Here is a 17,978-nt window from a genome sequence, read left to right as displayed (position 1 = left end):
CTGATGCGCTCATTCCTCAAACAATTGCCATTGCAATAATTCCAGCAGTGTCCACACTATTCCAGCAGAGTGTCCAGATCACAACTCAATCGCAGTTGTTGAATCAGTTAGAACTCTTGAGTATGGAATATGCCACCATGAAGAGTGTACAAAAGCAAGCGATGCAGCATGTATAAACACAAGACATTGTGGTCCAGAGACAAAGCTACCGTTGTACAGCAGAAGTCTCTCACCCATCCGCTGGACAACCACTTCCTATCTGGTCTCAAGATGCTGCTAAATCCATAACACAGGGCTTAAGCTCAGAGCCGTATAGATAGTCTGGATTAGATGGCTCTGTATAGGTAGTCAGGATTTGATGCCTCTGTATAGGTAGTCAGGATTTGATGCCTCTGTATAGGTAGTCAGGATTAGATGCCTCTGTATAGAAAGTCAGGATTAGATGCCTCTGTATAGGTAGTCAGGATTAGATGCTTCTGTATAGATAGTCAGGATTAGATGCCTCCGTATAGATAGTCAGGATTAGATGCCTCTGTATAGGTAGTCAGGATTAGATGCCTCTGTATAGATAGTCCGGATTAGATGCCTCTGTATAGATAGTCAGGATTAGATGCCTCCGTATAGATAGTCAGGATTAGATGCCTCTGTATAGATAGTCAGGATTAGATGCCTCTGTATAGATCAGGGGTGTCAAACTCAAATAGACAGAGGGCGGAAATTTAGAACTTAGACCAGGTCGAGGGCCAACAGTCATATTTACCCCCCCCCCCCCCCCCCCCTTCCTTTCCCATTTGGAATGATCGCACAGACCTGACAGTGTACCGCATGTTATAGCTATGGTGAGACAATAAGAAAAAAAAAACACCCTCAGTATAGGTAGGTAGACAGGTACAGCTGGAGTGTATAGGAAGCCAGGTATAGGTGCCCCCAGTATAGTTTATTCAGGCATAGGTGCCCCATGTATAGGTTAGCCAGGTAAGTACTCCCAGTTCAGGTAGACATAGGTGCATCCAGTATAGGTTAGCTAGGTAGGTGCAACCCGTATAGGTTAGTAAGGCATAGGTGCCCCCAGTATAGGTTAGCTAAGTAGGTGCCCCCAGTATGGGTTAGTCAGGTAGGTGGCCCAGTATAGGTAGACCAGCATAGGTGCACCCAGTATAGGTTAGTCACGCATAGGTGCACCCAGTATAGGATAGCTAGGTAGTTGTCCCCAATACAGATTAGCTAGGTAGGTAGGTACCTCCAGTATAGATTAGCTAGGTAGGTTTCCCCAGTATAGATTAGCTAGGTAGGTGCGTCCAGTATAGATTAGCTAGGTAGGTTTCCCCAGCATAGGTTAGCTAGGTAGCTGACCCAGTATAGATTAGATAGGTAGCTGTCCCCTGTATAGATTAGATAGGTAGCTGACCTCTGTATAGGTTAGATAGGTAGCTGTCCTCAGTATAGGTTAGATAGGTAGCTGTCCCCAGTATAAATTAGCTAGGTAGCTGCCCCCCAGTATAGATTAGATAGGCAGCTGTCCCCTGTATAGATTAGATAGGCAGCTCTCCCCTTTATAGATTAGATAGGTAGCTGTCCCCTGTATAGATTAGATAGGCAGCTGTCCCCAGTATAGATTAGATAGGTAGCTGTCCCCTGTATAGATTAGATAGGTAGCTGTCCCCAGTATAGATTAGATAGGCAGCTGTCCCCTGTATTGATTAGATAGGTAGCTGTCCCCAGTATAGATTAGATAGGCAGCTGTCCCCTGTATTGATTAGATAGGTAGCTGCCCCCAGTATAGATTAGATAGGCAGTTGTCCCCTTTATAGATTAGATAGGCAGCTGTCCCCTGTATAGATTAGATAGGCAGTTGTCCCCTTTATAGATTAGATAGGCAGCTGTCCCCTGTATAGATTAGATAGGTAGCTGCCCCCAGTATAGATTAGATAGGCAGCTGTCCCCAGTATAGATTAGATAGGCAGCTGTCCCCAGTATAGATTAGATAGGCAGCTGTCCCCTGTATAGATTAGATAGGTAGCTGTCCCCAGTATAGATTAGATAGGTAGCTGTCCCCAGTATAGATTAGATAGGTAGCTGTCCCCAGTATAGATTAGATAGGTAGCTGTCCCCAGTATAGATTAGATAGGCAGCTGTCCCCTTTATAGATTAGATAGGCAGCTGTCCCCTGTATATATTAGATAGGTAGCTGTCCCCAGTATAGATTAGATAGGCAGCTGTCCCCAGTATAGATTAGATAGGCAGCTGTCCCCAGTATAGATTAGATAGGTAGCTGTCCCCTGTATAGATTAGATAGGTAGCTGTCCCCAGTATAGATTAGATAGGTAGCTGTCCCCTGTATAGATTAGATAGGTAGCTGTCCCCTGTATAGATTAGATAGGTAGCTGTCCCCTGTATAGACTAGATAGGTAGGTGTCCCCAGTATAGATTAGCTAGGTAGCTGCCCCCCCCCAGTATAGATTAGATAGGCAGCTGTCCCCTGTATACATTAGATAGGCAGCTGTCCCCTGTATAGACTAGATAGGTAGCTGTCCCCTGTATTGATTAGATAGGCAGCTGTCCACTGTATAGATTAGATAGGCAGCTGTCCCCTGTACAGATTAGATAGGTAGCTGTCCCTTGTAATTTAGAGTAGATAGGTAGCTGTCCCTGGTAGCTATCCCCTTTATAGATTAGATAGGCAGCTGTCCCCTTTATAGATTAGATAGGCAGCTGACCCCTGTATAAATTAGATAGGTAGCTGTCCCCAGTAGATTAGATAGGTAGCTGTCCCCTGTATAGATTAGATAAGCAGCTGTCCCCTTTATAGATTAGATAGGCAGCTGTCCCCCAGTATAGATTATATAGGCAGCGGTCCCCTGTATAGATTAGCTAGGTAGCTGTCCCCAGTATAGATTAGATAGGCAGCTGTCCCCTTTATAGATTAGATAGGTAGCTGTCCCCTGTATAGATTAGATAGGCAGCTGCCCCCAGTATAGATTAGATAGGTAGCTGTCCCCAGTATAGATTAGCTAGGTAGCTGCCCCCCAGTATAGATTAGATAGGCAGCTGTCCCCTGTATACATTAGATAGGCAGCTGTTCCCTGTATAGACTAGATAGGTAGCTGTCCCCTGTATTGATTAGATAGGCAGCTGTCCACTGTATAGATTAGATAGGCAGCTGTCTCCTGTACAGATTAGATAGGTAGCTGTCCCTTGTAATTTAGAGTAGATAGGTAGCTGTCCCTGGCCCTGTATAGAGTAGATAGGTAGCTATCCCCTTTATAGATTAGATAGGCAGCTCTCCCCTGTATAGATTAGATAGGTAGCTGTCCCCTGTATAGATTACATAGGCAGCTGCCCCCTGTATAGATTAGATAGGTAGCTGTCCCCTGTATAGATTAGATAGGCAGCTGTCCCCAGTATAGATTAGATAGGTAGCTGTCCCCAGTATAGATTAGATAGATAGGCAGCTGTCCCCAGTATAGATTAGATAGGTAGCTGTCCCCTGTATAGATTAGATAGGTAGCTGTCCCCTGTATAGATTAGATAGGTAGCTGTCCCCTGTATAGATTAGATAGATAGGCAGCTGTCCCCCAGTATAATTAGATAGGTAGCTGTCCCCTGTATAGATTAGATAGGTAGCTGTCCTCTGTATAGATTAGATAGATAGGCAGCTGTACACATTATAGATTAGATAGGTAGCTGTACACATTATAGATTAGATAGGTAGCTGTCCCCAGTATAGATTAGATAGGTAGCTGTCCCCCAGTATAGATTAGATAGGTAGCTGTCCCCCAGTATAGATTAGATAGGTAGCTTTCCCCCTGTATAGATTAGGTAGCTGTCCCCCAGTATAGATTAGATAGGTAGCTGTTCCCTGTAGGTAGCCAGCCTGCCGCCCCTTTTTCCCTGGCCGCCGCTCCATTACCTCCTTGAGTCGGCGGCCCATCCTGCACAGAAGTCCGCTCCCCTGATGCTCTTCGCATGCCCAGCGCCATGGCATGCAGCAGTGATGTGAACACAGCAGAGCGGCTCCGACACAGAAGGCGCACATACAGGAAGTACTTCCTGTATACGCGATGTTACTGGGGGAGCCGCCCTGCTGTGTTTACATCACTGCTGCATGCCATGGCGCCGGGCATGTGAAGAGCATCAGGGGAATAGACTTCTGTGCAGGACGGGTCGCCGACTCCAGGAGGTAAAGAAGCGGCCGCCAGGAAGTAAAACCCCTCATGTTATTAGTTAGGCGGAGCAAGCGAGTGTTTGAGCGTAATCACGCTCTATCACTCATACAAGGAAGGAGGGCAGCGCAAACTTACTGTGGGAGGGAGCGGAGCCGGGAGCATGGCCACGGGCCAAAATCAATGTAAAATCAGGAAAGCACTTGCGGGCCAAGTTTTCTGGCGCTGCGGGCCAAATTTGGCCCATGGGCCAGAGTTTGACACGTGGTATAGATAGTCAGGATTAGATGCCTCAGTATAGATAGTCAGTACTAGATGCCTCTGTATAGATAGTCAGTATTAGATGCCGCTGTATAGATAGTCAGTATTAGATGCCTCTGTATAGGTAGTCAGGATCAGGGGGGACGCAGCAGCAGCTGCTCAGCAGTCATTAGATACTCACTTCGGCCATGCTCCATGCGCTGCAGCTACAATCTTCTTCCTGTTCTTGTGTTCCATCTCACAGCAAGAGCGTCCCCTAGGAAGCACTCTTAATGTGAGATGGAACACAAGAGCAGGAAGAAGTTTGTAGCTGCAGCGCATGGGCAAAGTGAGTATCTGATGACTCCCTCAGCGGCAGAAGTTTTATTTTATATTTAAATCTACTTTTTAAGTTTTTACTGTTTCGTTGTCTCTGCTCAATAACCCTTCATTGAAGTATGCCAGAGCTAAAGTCTATGAACTGTTGACCATTTTTAATCTATTTTCTGATCTCAGAAGCCATTTTCTGTATTATGGCTGTAATTCCTTATCACTGAGGGTTACGCTGTGGTCCCATCCAGTCCCAAGCCAGTCACTTGCATTCCTGATGTTTAACTCTTTCAGGCAGGGAAAGAAAAAAAGGAACACAGCATAGTTATTTGTATATTTGGCGCTGTACATAGACATGTCTACAGTGGCTTGCAAAAGTATTTGGCCCCCTTGAAGTTTTCCACATTTTGTCACATTACTGCCACAAACATGAATCAATTTTATTGGAATTCCACATGAAAGACCATTACAAAGTGGTGTACACGTGAGAAGTGGAACGAAAATCATACATGATTCCAAACATTTTTTACAAATAAATAATTACAAAGTGGGGTGTGCATAATTATTCAGCCCCCTGAGTCAATACTTTGTAGAACCACCTTTTGCTGCAATTACAGCTGCCAGTCTTTTAGGGTATGTCTCTGCCAGCTTTGCACATCTAGAGACTGAAATCATTGCCCATTCTTCTTTGCAAAACAGCTCCAGCTCAGTCAGATTAGATGGACAGCGTTTGTGAACAGCAGTTTTCAGATCTTGCTACAGATTCTCGATTGGATTTAGATCTGGACTTTGGCTGGGCCATTCTAACACATGGATATGTTTTGTTTTAAACCATTCCATTGTTGCCCTGGCTTTAAGTTTAGGGTCGTTGTCCTGCTGGAAGGTAAACCTCCACCCCAGTCTCAAGTCTTTTGCAGACTCCAAGAGGTTTTCTTCCATGATTTCCCTGTATTTGGCTCCATCCATCTTCCCATCAACTCTGACCAGCTTCCCTGTCCCTGCTGAAGAGAAGCACCGCCACTCTTCCATTAAGGCCAACTGTGTGCAGTGCACAACTAATAGTTGTCCTATGGACAGATTCCCCCACCTGAGCTGTAGATCTCTGCAGCTCGTCCAGAGTCACCATGGGCCTCTTGATTGCATTTCTGATCAGCGCTCTCCTTGTTTGGCCTGTGAGTTTAGGTGGACGGCCTTGTCTTGGTAGGTTTACAGTTGCGCCATACTCCTTCCATTTCTGAATGATCGCTTGAACAGTGCTCCGTGGGATGTTCAAGGCTTTGGAAATCATTTTGTAGCCTAAGCCTGCTTTAAATTTCTCAATAACCTTATCCCTGACCTGTCTGGTGTTTTCTTTGGACTTCATGGTGTTGTTGCTCCCAAGATTCTCTTAGACAACCTCTGAGGCCGTCACAGAGCAGCTGTATTTGTACTGACATTAGATTACACACAGGTGCACTCTATTTAGTCATTAGCACTCATCAGGCAATGTCTATGGGCAACTGACTGCACTCAGACCAAAAGGGGCTGAATAATTACGCCCCACCCCACTTTGCAGTTATTTTTTTGTAAAAAATGTTTGGAATCATATATGATTTTCATTCCACTTCTCACGTGTACAGTATTTTGTATTGGTCTTTCATGTGAAATTCCAATAAAATGGATTCATGTTTCTGGCAGTAATGTGACAAAATGTGGAAAACTTCAAGGGAGCCAAATACTTTTGCAAGTCACTGTATCTCATCATGTCACCTCATGTATCCTTTCAAGGGTACCTGAAGCGAAAAAAGATAATTGAATACTTACCTCAGTAGTGGGAAGCCTCTGGAGAGTTCAGAGTCTTCTCAATCCTCCTTGATCCCACCGATCCAGAACTTATTCGACAAAGGCCTGTGGAGTTATGGAAACAGTACATTTAATTTATAAATACTGTTAAATACTGTTATAAATGTTGATTGATATTAAAATATGAATTACTCCATTCACATAAAAACATTAGTTCAAGGTGGTAATTTAGGAATATATAAACTATATCAGCGCAATCATATAAATAAACTCTGAACAGTTAGAAAATTCTCATTGAGATAAGCTGCCACAGTTCAAAACACTCCAGTTCAGTGTCCTTCCAATAAATAAGATGTATAACTTCGGCGCTAGTCTCAAATTCCTCCACCAATATTGCACCACAAAACAAGTGCGCTTACCAGATTCTATCAGACCTTAATTACAGGTTGTGAAACAGGGCATCATACGACCAGCGGCCAGTATCTTCCCAGCTAGTCTTCTAATTACTGGGCTAAGATGTCCACGCTCACTCAAATAGTAGTACCCACGGTGGTTGCATGCAAAGAATATATGAGAACTCATCTAAGCGTATCTCTCTTAAAAGCATTTATTTCAATAAAACTCCCAATAAACATTATTGAACAATCACTCACATCAGGGCCCTTGTGACAGGGACGATATACAGCATATAAACTCACAGGACGCCATTCAGCCAAATGTCCGCCTCACCCGACCGGCATGAGTTTTAGAAGGTATAAATATGCCGTTTCAGCCGTTTGCTCTTTTAGCCCCTGATGAAACTTAACAGTGAAACCGGTCGGGTAGAGTTTTATTGAAATAAATGCTTTATTGGGAGTTTTACTGAAATAAATGCTTTTAAGAGAGATTTGCTTAGATGAGTTCTCATATATTCTTTGCATGCAACCACCGTGGGTACTACTATTTGAGTGAGCGTGGACATCTTAGCCCAGTAATTAGAAGACCAGCTGGGAAGATATTGGCCGCTGGTCGTACGATTGCCCTGTTTCAGACCCTGTAATTAAGGTCTGATAGAATCTGGTAAGTGCACTTGTTTTGTGGTAATTTAGGAATGATTTCTGTATAGACAGGCTAGCGGGCTATCTGCTGAGCAGCCTGTTCAGTTGTACGGAAAGGGAAGGGGAAAAGGGGTGAGCTGGAGGTGTAGGAAGAACAATAGAAGATAACTGTCAGACAAAGCTGATCTAAAGTGTGCAATGGCTGAAGGGAATGCCAGGAACATTTGGGGCACCTGGACACACACTTCAGACTACTTGAACAATGTATTTAAGCAGCAAGATTCTAATATACTGTATATGCTTTATAAGTGTTCTGCAGTTACGTTCAGGACACTCAAGCAGTCCCCACAATATCTATACCATACTCTGTTACTAGTGTTTGTTTATGGCAAAGGCTAAAGGACACACTGTTCACCAGAGGTGTAACCACAGAGAGCAGCCCCAGTGACTGCAGGGGGTTCCAGAGCTGTGGGGGCACAGCTTCTAACCACCCCCCTCCCCCGATACAGGGGCCCATCTCACATATCAGAAAATGCAGCACGTTAGCCAGTATAGAAAATGCAGTGCATACATGTGAAATCTGCGCCGGTAGACTTGGGCGCAGGACACAGCCAGTACATGGCTGATCCTGCTTCTGCACAAGTCCGGGCCATGTTAATTACTATTCCCCCTCCAGGCCGCCATGGATAAAGGGGGGGGGGGGGGGGAATGATATAATTTGGCTTCCAGCGATTGCTGGAAGCCGAATTATTGTGTTTTTTAAGCAACTTCAGCTCCGTCTTTTGACGGCCCCAACGTTACTCACTGAGCGCTGTGTGATGTGATTCCTATAATAGTCTATGGTGGCGCCGGCTGCGCCCACATCTAGCAGCGCTGAAAAGCACTGCTCCGAATGCAGTCCATATATAAAATGCATCACATTGGCCCATATGGAAAATGCAGCACGTTTAGCCCATATAGAAAATGCAGCACTTTAGCCCATATGGAAAATGCAGCTTGTTAGCCAATGTAGAAAATGCAGTCCATTAATAAAATGCAGCACATTAGCCCATGTAGAAAATGCAGCACTTTAGCCCATATAGAAAATGCAGCACTTTAGCCCATGTAGAAAATGCAGTCCATCTATAAAATGCAGCACATTGGCCCATATACAAAATGCAGTCCATTAATAAAATGCAGCATGTTAGCCCATATAGAAAATAAGCAGGTTAATCCATATAGAAACAGCAGCCTATATATGAATTGCAGCACATTAGCCCATACAGAAAATAAAGCACATTAGCCCATATAGAAAATGCAGTTAATATATAAAATGCAGCATATCCTACTAATATTATAAAAGGGGAAGTGCGGATGTTTGTTACTTGATCACGCAAAAATGGCTGAAGGAATTTGAATGAAATTTGGCACACACATAGTACATTACCTGAAATAACATATAGGATACTTTTTATCCCCATAACCAAAAAGTGGGCGGAGACAAATACAACATTCACTGGGAAAATGTAAACTGCAGCCATTCTTACACTGTTAATGGAAGGGTTCTCAAACTTTGCCCAATTGGTCACTGTGTGACTGGGATTGATATGCAATAGAAATAATCCGCACTCCTCAATAGTACTGGTGTGCAGCTACCAGGACAAAAAGCATCATACCTTAACCATAAAAAAGAAAAAAGAGGTCTTGGAAATACAGGCTGCACCACCATTCCAAATGTAAACAATCTTTATTGGACACCATGCAAAGAACACATAAAATAATTTAAAAAGCTACAGCTAACAAGCAGCAACTCACCATAATACATCAATTGCGGACCAATGATCAATAAGTGTCTCACCACCTATGTAAACAATCAGCCCTGTAACTGCTTAAATTGTCAAAAATTGGGTTCAATGCTTGAGCCCAATGTAAGGCAATCCCAGACCCGGGTCAAGACCTGAAAATGACATGCTACAGTAATAAGCCCTACAGTAATAAGCCCTCCTTATTTCTGTGGGAAATAAGGATAGATATAATGTTCAAAGAACATGAGTGTTCAGGTAAAAGTGCATGAACAGTGCATATAGGGATCAGTAATGCAATTCAAAAAGTTATTTATGGGGTTGTAGCATACATATACCGATACTGGGGGGTCCTAGAATTGATAGCAGCATTCAGATGAGGGCCAGACGCTCCACACGTGTCGTGGTTAAAGATAACCACTTCCTCAGGAGCAGTGTATCATAAGAAAAGGAGTTGCTTAAAGGGATACTTAAGTCAAAAATATAAAATGATTTTTACTCACCTGGGGCATCCCTCAGCCCCCTGAAACTGTATGGTGCCCTCGCAGCCTCGCTCCGATCCTCCTGTCCCCGCCGGCGGCTACTTCCGGGTTCGGCGACAGCCGCTGACAGGCTGGGAACGTGAGTGATTCTGCGTTCCCAGCCGCTATATCACCCTCTATGCAGCAAAAGCGTATATGTTATACGCTATAGCAACATAGAGGATGATATAGCGGCTGGGAACGCGGAGAATCACTCGCGTTCCCAGCCTGTCAGCGGCTGTCGCCGAACCCGGAAGTAGCCGCCGGCGGGGACAGGTGGATCGGAGCGAGGCTGCGAGGGCACCATACAGTTTCAGGGGGCTGAGGGATGCCCCAGGTGAGTAAAAATCATTTTTTATTTTTGACTTAAGTATCCCTTTAAGAGCTGGGGACTTTCGTGGATGGAGCGCTCTGATAGGACAAGCTGTCCGAGTGAAGAACGTCATCAGCTGGAGCGCAAATATATCTGCCTTCCAAGCTGTGTTGAAAATGAGTCATGGAGCGCAAGAGTCCACGTGATTCCCTTCCCTGTAGCGCATCCATTATGTCGCTGTGTGCTGGTCTATGCCCATCAATGGCAAGCGCACATGGGTAACCAAGCCCGGCAGCCGGAAGTGCGTCACCGTCAAACGGAGGTGCGTCACTTCAGGAAGTGCTATGCCGGCTTGGAACGCAAATAGTTACCAGGGCTGAATACAATGTCCCTAAATTAAAAACAACAGTTTTTTCACAAAGTGTCACACAATATTACACAAGGGATAATATACATGTAAATAAAGTGATGAACAAAATAATAATATTGAAAATACAGCAGGAAAATCGGCACGAAATGCAGAGCAGAGACATCCCAAGTAAGGGACGTTACTGTTTGACTCAAACAATAAGTAAATGCAAAGCTATATGGATATAGCCAATCAGGTAAGAGGCACTAAGCATAGCGTACATGTCCTACCCAATTCAATGTTTGAAATGTGGTATGCGCCACAAGCATAGCGTCCATTATTTATGTATACTCAGAAAGAGAGAGGAGGGGGATTTTTTGTTGTTTGGTTGCCAAGAGGGAGGTAACAAGACACAAACAATGTTAAGTAAAGTGCATGCTTCAAAAGACACCAACAGGGGGAACTTCATCAATCAGTGTGATTGGGTATCATTCATAAGTGTTGTCGGTAATGAGAATCAGTGCAGGAAAACACAGCTGTCGGTATTTTAGACTTCTGGGAAATGCTTTATGAATGATACCCAATGTCGGGTCAGGGAGAAGTAAGAGTGGGTTCTGTGGGGTGGGAGAGGTTAGTGTGAGTGGTGGGGGAATGGAGAGGTCAGTGTGGTTGTCAGGGAAGGGAGAGGTTAGTGTGGATTGTGGGGGGTGGGAGAGGTTAGTGTGGGGGGTGGGAGAGGCAGAGGTCAGTGTGGGTGCTGTTGGGAGGGAAAGGTCAGTGTGGGTGATGGAGAGGTTAAGGTGGGTGGAGGGAGAGGTCAGTGTGTGTGTGTGTGGGGGGGGAGAGGTGATGGGTCAGTGTAGGTGAATGGTGGAGGGAGAGGTCAGTGTGGGGGTGGGGGGGGATGAGGGAGAAGTTACTGTGGGTTCTGGAGGGGGGGGGGAGGGTCAGTGTTGGTGATCGGTGTTGGGAGAGGTCAGTGTGTGGAGAGGGGGATGAGGGAGAAGTTACTGTGGGTTCTGGGGGGGGGGGGGGGGGGTGAGGGGTCCGTGTGGGTAATTGGTGGAGGGAGAGGTCAGTGTGGGTGGGTGAGGAAGATGTTACTGTGGGTTCTGGGGGGGGGCAGTGTGGGTGATTGGTGGAGGGAGAGGTCAGTGTGGGTGGGTGAGGAAGAAGTTACTGTGGGTGCTGGGGGGAGGGGTCAGTGTGGGTGATTGGGGAAGAGGTCAGTGTGGGTGTGTGGATGAAGGAGAAGCTACTGTGGGTGCTGGGGGGGGGGGGAGGGGTCAGTGAGGGTGATTGGCGGGGGGGGGGTCATTGTGGGTGCTGCTTTGGGGGATGCACATTCTCACCTGCTCCCAAATTCCTGTCAGGGCTGCCTCTCCAAAGTGTCCCAGATTGGGGGGCGGAGCTTCTCGGCGCCGGGGGCGTGGCTTCTTGCAGCCTTCTTTGCTGTATGTAAAAAAGGCAAGGGGGGGGGGGGTCAGGGGGATGTGCCAGAGCCCCTCCCCTCTGCACGTGAGGAGCCGCATCTGAACCTCCAGTGCCGACAGCTCCGGGGTCACGTGACAGCCTCTGTGCTTCTTCAATCACACTACACTGCTCATAGCTCCCCATCACCGCCCCCTGGAGGCCCCAAATAACATTACACGTGTCTGCCAGAGACCCTTCGTCCACCCCCAGCAGCGATCTCCCCTCTCTGCCCCCTCTCACCACCGCAATCTGCCCCCGAACAGCTGTCTCCCCACCGCTAGCGCTGTGACCGCCAGGGGGCGCCCATGGATCGGGGGATTTCCACATGAAAGCGCCGGCATTTCTCTGAGATTCCTGTTCGGTTCTTTGGTGGGGAGTCCGGAGATGGAGATATGTGGGTGGTCCCGGATTTTGGGGTCGCCGATCGCCTGAAAACCCCGCGAAGAGGCGGGAGAAGAAGCACAAGTGTGGCGCAGCGGCGCGCGGGGTCTGTGTCTGTTCTCAACGTGGTCCGCTCTGTGGCTTTAAAAGGAAGCTCTGGTGCGGGAGCGAGGCATTCGCCTAGAGACCGCCGAGCCGAGCAGGGCTCCTCTGCCGCTGATCGCAGCTCCGATGCCGCAAACCGAAGGAAGGAATGTTTTAGTACTTAATTATTTAAACAACAATCATAGTCACATAAGAATTTCAATACAGCAATTATGGTAATGAAAGATATATATATATATATTTATTAGTAGCCAGAGAAAAAGTAATGTAAGCAGATATACCAAATGATATCAGAAATGATGGCTATATACAGGGCCGGGCCGAGGCATAGGCTGGAGAGGCTCCAGCCTCAGGGCGCAGTGTAGGAGGGGGCGCAGAATTCATTCAGCTGTCATTCCTAATTGTGTTTGAAGCAGAAAGAAATAAGAAAAGGGGATACATGGCAGTGACTGCAAGCCAGATAACTAGATATTAAGGTGTTGGGGAGGTTGTGGGCCCATGGGGACCTCTTAGTCTAATAGCAATCAGTGTGTGACGGCTGCGGTGGCAGGGATGGAGGGGCGCACTTTGGTGTCTCAGCCTTGGGTGCTGGCGGACCTTGTCCCGGCTCTGGCTATATATATATATATATATATATATATATATATATCTGTCAAATATCTAACAAAAGGTGTGTGTGTGTGTATATATGTGTATGTGTGTGTGTGTGTGTGTGTGCGTGCGTGCGTGCGTGCGTGCGTGCGTGCGTGCGTGCGTGCGTGCGTGCAAGGGTAAGGGTAAGCAAAGTCCATATATACAAAAAGGCCAACAAACCTCACTCAGGAAGCATTACATCAGTGTGAATTATGAAAAGAAGTAAATATAATCAAATCCCTAGTACAGAATATATTATCAATTACATGCAAATAGTCCTGACATGCTGTAAATTGTCTTTCCAAATGAAAACTTGACTGATCAGTTACAGCTGTTTTTTCCCCACCTGATGACCTCACAATACTCAGCTGGGTATAGAGGATGCTGGGATTACCTGATGACCTCACAGTACTCAGCTGGTTATACATAGAGGATGCATATAGGAGGAATAAGTATATGGAATAGAGAACATACAGGCTAGGTGAACACTTAGCAGAAACGCTAACGTTGCAGAACAAACGCTGCGTTTTTGTCGCTAATGGAAGCTGATGGGCCGCAGGAAAAAATGCATATAAAAACGCATATGTGTTTACAAGCCTGCATTTTTAAAATGCATGTTTTTTGCATAATATTAAAAAACGCACATAATGAAAGTCAATGGGAACGCAATGGTATGCAATTTTTATGTTTGCGTTTTACATGCGTTTTTATATGTTTTATTTAAAAAAAAAATTTGATGCATTTCCACTTCCTGTTGTCTTCCTAGGGATTAGCATAAAACGCAATTGAAAAGCGCATACAAAACGCATATGGCTAACAAACCTACAAGAGCCTAACTAATCTTTCACTATGAGAGTCTGCCAGCAGCTGTCCCTTCACTAATTACTGCAGGTACACGAGTGAGTGTAATAGCCAGCGCTGCCTGCCTTTTATAAGGGGGAGAGTGGCTCCAGGAGAGAGTGTAGCCTAATTGGCTACAATGTGCCTGCTGACTGATGTAGAGGGTCAAAGTTGACCATAATGCTGCACTATGGGGCGAACTGAACTTCCGCAAAAGTTCGCCTTTGCTGGCAAACGCGAACCACCGAAAGTTTGCCTGGAACCGTTTGCCGGTGAACTGTTCGGGCCATCTCTACTACCTATCTAACCTATATTGCAGGTACCTACCTATCTAACCTATACTGGGGTCAGCTTCCTATCTAACCTATATTGCAGGTACCTACCTATCTAACCTATACTGGGGTCAGCTTCCTATCTAACCTATATTGCAGGTACCTACCTATCTTACCTATACTGGGGTCAGCTTCCTATGTAACCTATATTGCAGGTACCTACCTATCTAACCTATACTGGGGTCAGCTTCCTATCTAACCTATATTGCTGGTACCTACCTATCTAACCTAACTGGGGGCAGCTACCTATCTAACCTATATTGCAGGTACCTACCTGTCTGAAGAAACCAGACGCCGGGTGAAACGCGTCACGTGAGGCTGCGATCATGTGACGGATCTCTGTGTACGGCCTCGCTCTCTCCCCCCAGCATCCTAGTTCCTGCTTCAAAACGCCAGAAACGTCAGAAGTAGCCGGTGCACATAAACGGACGGCGGCAGACGAGTGGCACGCTAGGGAACCTGGCATGTGGATGTTGCTAATGCCGGAAGTACCCACCATTATAGCGTAATACGCTTATAGAAAAGGACAGGTGAGTCCCGGCGAGTGCCGGTCTGCTTAGAAAATATGCTGGGTATGTTCTGCATATAAAAAGTGGAGCTAAAGTAAGAGGCTGAAGTCTATTCAGCATATGCTATCCATGACATATGGCACATGACCCGGATACCTATAGAGAACATCACAAGGATTAATAGCATCCTGAGTTTACATAAAGGGGGCCCCCAAACAAATACGCTATTGGTAACTGTTGTTTATGATTGAATAATTGGAGTGCACTCCAAATTCATCTAGCGCTAGGCCTAACATCCTCTATGGGAACTGCAGCCATTTTTATGGTTTTAAATGGGAGGGGGGGGTTTGTTCACACTATGCTTTCGGAATACAAAAATATTTTTGATACGTTGTATATGAGGCTCCTGACTAACCTTTTTGTCATACCTACCTATCTAACCTATAACTGGGGGCACCTACCTTTCTAACCTGTACTGGAGGTACCTACCTATATAACCTGTACTGGAGGTTCCTACCTATCTAACCTGCACTGGGGGCACCTACCTATCTAGCCTTTATTGGGGGCAGCTACCTATCTAGCCTATACTGCGGGCACCTACCTATCTAGCCTATACTGCAGGCACCTACCTATCTAGCCTATACTGCAGGCACCTACCTATCTAGCCTATACTGGCGGCACCTACCTAGCTAGCTATACTGGGGGCAACTATTCTGGCTACCTATATTGGAGCCACCCACCTAGCTAACCTGTACTGGGGGCACCTACCTATCTAACCTATAGCGGCAACACTTGCCTATCTAACCTATGCCGGGACAACTATACTGCATACCTATACTGGAGGCACCTACCTGGCTAACCTATACTGTAGGGACCTATAGCTGGCTACCTATACTGGGGGGACTTATAGCTGCCTACCTATACTGAGTGCAACTAGACCTTGCTAACCTATACTGCGGGCACCTATACCTGGCTCCACGTGGGGGGGGGGGGGCACTTTTCACCCCCCCCCCCCCCCCCCGCCCTGGGTGTATTTTTGCCTAGAAACTGCCCTGGTCAGGATTACCTGATGACCTCACAATACTCAGCTGGGTATAGAGAGAGGATGCTGGGAGCCTCTGGCACACGCCCTCTCAGGTGGTGCTTTTCTCTGCTGTTCTAGTATGGATGCACATTGGGGAAGAGGACGGAAAGGAAAGCAGATCCTGGCCACTCTGCAGTACTGGAGGCCGGGTGCCGGATTCTGCAGAGAATACATCCTGTAAGACAGTCCTGCAGCTCTACAAATGGGAGAGGTACCCAAAAGTCATTTCTCTCCACCATTTACAACTGACTGACAGAGCGTGACTGTATACCGCCCTGAAACATGGTCACACTTGATAGTAATCTGGTGTTAGAATTTATAGGATGACAGGGTGGCAACAATTCTCCAGTTCATGCAACAGCTATGAATTGCTGCTATGAATTATTACTCTGTGCTAGTATATGTTCCTTAAAAATCATCACACTTGATAGATACATTTTCCAACAAGCATACGCACTCCAACTTAGGCCACTCCCACATCAGCCTCTGGCCAAGTTGTGCTCCTCACTAGGAAACCAAAAAACACATCACCTCTTGGTATACATGTTGTTTACTACCCCATCCCCCCAATTCCCATAGATTGTAAGCTCACAAGGACAAGGCTCTCTCAACATGTTGCGTCTTGAAATGTGTTATATGTTATATTCATCATGTAACATTTGTCACTGTAATTACTTTGTCTACCAAGTCTGAATTTTGAGCCAGTGTGTTTATACTTGGTATATACATTTTTCTGTATTACAATACACCCCATGTTTTTACTTACTTTGTATCGTGCACAGTCATTTGTTGGTGCTTGGAGTGCTTTTGGTGGGGAGTGTTTCTGCTCTTTGCTGATAACCGGTATTCAGCAAAGCAATGTGGTAAATCCTTGCAGTGCCTGCAGTGTGCATATGTCGCAAAGGTGCACTGCATGCAACATTTCGGTGGCAGTTATGATGCCATTCTCATTCTCTGGAATGAGACTCGAAAAACGCAATCACTGCAACATGGAGCCACAATTGCTTGGTAAAAATGCAATCACACTCCATAGGCGATTGTGGTTTGCCTTTTGCGATCCCAATGTTGAACCAGGTCTAAGGGGGACCAACTGGATCCCAATTATTTATCAGGTGGTCGTCGTGTTTCCAGACTTTACACTTGAAGGTGTAAGAGTGTTACCCATGATGACCATCTATCCCCCTTATCCCTCTTCAAAACTGCCATCCCCTATACCTCTCTTACTCCCTTACCCCAACCTGCCCTAAGAGTCTACCTTGCCATGGTGGGCCGGCTTACAATCCTATTGGCCAAAATGCGATTTACTTTTAGCCAATTGGATTAGCCAAAGTACTCTGCCCAAAAAAATAATAAACGATCTTAGAGGGAGATCAACTAATTAGAGGCCTTTTGTATTAGGCACGTTACGATTCAAAAATTGTATCGTGCCCATTTTGCCAATAGCAACAGCACGGCGATGAACATGTAAATTGCATTGCCATTACACTGCAGGTTGCAACAATTTGTAATCCCTAATCAAATTCTCTCTAGGGCCAGTTCACACTTGGTGTGCTTTTGTTGGGGTGCGTTTTTGCTCTTTGCCGATAGCCGGTATCCAACAAAGCACTGTGGTAAATCCTTGCAGTGCCTGCGGTGTGCATATGTAGCAACGGTGCACTGCATGCAACATGTTGGTGGCAGTTAGAATGCAATTCTCATTCTCTGGAATGAGACTCGAAAAATGCAATCACTGCAACATGGAGCCACATTTGCTTGTTAAAAATGCAATCACATTCCATAGGCGATTGTAATTTGTCTTTTGCGATCCCAGTGTTGAACATGGCAAGAAGAAAGCCATTGTTAACAGAAAAGCATAAGAAGTCCCATATGCAGATTGCCACAAGCCATGTGGGGGACACAGCAAACATGTGGAAGAAGATGCTCTGATCAGATGGGACCAAAACGAAACATTTTGGTCAAAATGCAAAACGCTATGTGTGGTGGAAAACTAACACTGCACATCACTCTGAACACACCATCCCCACTGCCAAATATGGTGGTGGCAGTATCATGATCTGGGGGTGCTTCTCTTCAGCAGGGACAGGGAAGCTGGTCAGAGTTGATGG

The 17,978-nt window shown here is 45.9% G+C and overlaps 1 long non-coding RNA gene across 3 annotated transcripts in view; it reads right to left on the bottom strand.

Annotated features, from left to right (window-relative positions):
* Positions 1–17,978, bottom strand: part of LOC137534259 (uncharacterized) — a 55,009-nt gene that overhangs the window by 22,246 nt on the left and 14,785 nt on the right. For 2 of the 3 annotated variants that reach the window (XR_011024348.1, XR_011024349.1), the window contains exon 3: positions 6,537–6,620. This is a non-coding gene — a long non-coding RNA (uncharacterized lncRNA). Of the gene's footprint in view, positions 1–6,536; positions 6,621–11,868; positions 12,145–17,978 lie in introns of those variants that run through there. The other variant, XR_011024347.1, reaches the window with a different exon arrangement.

Source organism: Hyperolius riggenbachi, chromosome 10 (assembly GCF_040937935.1).
Source record: "Hyperolius riggenbachi isolate aHypRig1 chromosome 10, aHypRig1.pri, whole genome shotgun sequence".
Lineage (NCBI taxonomy): Eukaryota > Metazoa > Chordata > Amphibia > Anura > Hyperoliidae > Hyperolius > Hyperolius riggenbachi.
This window is presented reverse-complemented; position numbering and strand designations above follow the sequence as displayed.